Raw genomic sequence first — 2,408 nt, 5'->3', positions numbered from 1 at the left:
TAGCACTACTAAGAATATTTGTGTGTGTGTGTGTGTGTGTGTGTGTGTGTGTGTGTGACAGAATCTTGCTCTGTCGCCCAGGCTGAAGCACAGTGGCACGATGTTGGCTCACTGTAACCTCCGCCTCCCGGGTTGAAGCAATTCTCCTGCCTCAGCTTCCCTAATAGTTGGGACTACAGGCACGTGCCACCATAACCGACTAACTTTTTGTATTTTTAGTAGAGACGGAGTTTCACCGTGTTAGCCAGGATGGTTTTGATCTCCTGCTCGTGATCCTCCCGCCTTGGCCTCCCAAAGTGTTAGGATTACAGGAGTGAGCCACCACGCGGGCCAGAATATTCTTGTCCATATATTTTGCAGAATAAATGCGTGATTGCAGTTGTTATGTGTGCAGTTGCTAGGTCCTAAGGTGGGTGTGTGTCCAGTTTGAGTAAATACTGCCAAAGAATTCTCAAAATAATTGTATCAATGTACATTCCTACCAGCAATATACAGAAATCAATTGCTCCACAGTCTTACCAAAAATTGTCATTTTCTGCCTCAAAAAATTATAGGCTTTATTGAATTCTGATTTTAATATGTATTTTCCTTGAAGCAGGGGTGTGGGAGTAGAAAAAAAGTATTTTCTTTATGTCTAATAAAGTTAACTGTGTATTTTATGTGAATAAAATAAAGTAAAATACATGAAATGAAATAAAATTTTTAAAAGTGTATCTTTTTTCTTCAAGTGAGCTCCTCTGTAAAGTGAGTTCCCTGTAAAAGAAGCAAGAATTTGTTTCTTTTAAAACAATTGCACCAATAGCCATTTGGATAGTCAGGTTGTGAGGTGCAAAGTTTTTTTTAGTTAATTTTATTCTATGTCTTTCATACCCTATTGGTAGCCAAGTCTGTATTAGATGCTGAAGTTAGAAGTTAGGAAGCAAAGAGGAAACGCATGTACATACTAAAAATAGATCTAAGCAAAAGTGCAAACACTGTCTCATGTCCTACAGATTGTACCTAAAAATTCCTATTTAATCAATTTTATTCTTGACATTATCATTGCAACCAACTCTCTTTAGAAAACTCTTATTATTTGACTCTAAAGTTGTGTGCGGTCTTCTCATTGGGTGCCTGATTTTGCTTTTTTGTACATATAATTTTAGTCTTTTCCCATAAGAACTAGACTTGGCCATGTTATTTTATTTACCCCAAGAAAACGTAAGTTGAAGTGATGTGTCATCGTTCTGGGCAGACATGTTAGTGCTATTCACCTTATCTTCTGTCCCCCGCTTTTGTAATCACGGTGGCATGTTTTGAGATGTAGCTTTTGTCACCTACATTTCTCAAAGACCACAATGAGCAGAGACTTTTCACTGAAATACGATGGAAATGTAGTATAAAAATAATTTAATTATTTTAATCCATTGAGGTTTGTGTGTTCCTGGTTCCTTTCACATACTCAAACCTTTTCTGACTTATAGTTTCCCTGCCAACTTCCATTCTGAAATTGCCCAAACCTTTTTGATAATAAGATAATATATTATCATCTTAATCATTTCTCTAAAGCTCAGTTCCTACTATGTCTTCAAAATATTACATATTTTCCTACAACCTGTTAAGTCAAATACAAACACTTTGGATCTAAACTTGAGATTGTTTTTATGTTCACATTTGACACTTTGACAGAAGATGTGATATATTTTGGATATATCCAATTAGACCTGGAAAAGAACAAGTCACAACTTGGCATATCTTCTTCTATAACATTTGTTGAAATTAAAGAAAAATTACTAGTGTAGCTGCCAAGACTGGCTCTGAATCAACAGAGAAAATCTCTAAAGAGAATTACTCTTACGGGGAAAATACCGCAAACACTTATACAATCATATATACAGGGACAAATAATTAGGAATCTAGTTGAAAGACAGTGAAGTTATAAAAACTAATGGTAATCAACTTTTGACTGTGTAATCACCGTCCAGCTACAGAGTGGATAACTGATGAAAGTGGAACTCAGGACAATACCAGCATCGCGTAAGATTGGGTATGCAGGTCAGTCAAGCTAAATAGGAGAATTTTGTAGAACCCCAGTTTTGGGGTTGAACAAGCAATGTGAAACAAACCATTACACAGAGATTTTATTTTTCACTTTTAGTATTACCTTCTTTTCAAACTCCTAATGCATCTTAAGATTAAAAGAAAATAATCTTCATTTGCTTTCTTCTTGTTATAAACATTTTTGCTAAATGTAGAGATTGATTTACTCTGTCATCAGTTGTTCTATGCTCTATTTACAGTACTTATAGTATTTTTCATTTCCACTCTTGTTATGACACTCATATTACTGTAAGTTTTCTTTACGTATTTTCTGGTTTTTGAAAGTAAGTATGCTATATGGTAATCATATCTAATTCAAACCAAGTAAC

Source organism: Pan paniscus, chromosome 14, assembly GCF_029289425.2.
Source record: "Pan paniscus chromosome 14, NHGRI_mPanPan1-v2.0_pri, whole genome shotgun sequence".
NCBI lineage: Eukaryota > Metazoa > Chordata > Mammalia > Primates > Hominidae > Pan > Pan paniscus.
The sequence above is the reverse complement of the archived record's forward strand: the minus strand, read 5'-3'. Positions refer to the sequence as shown.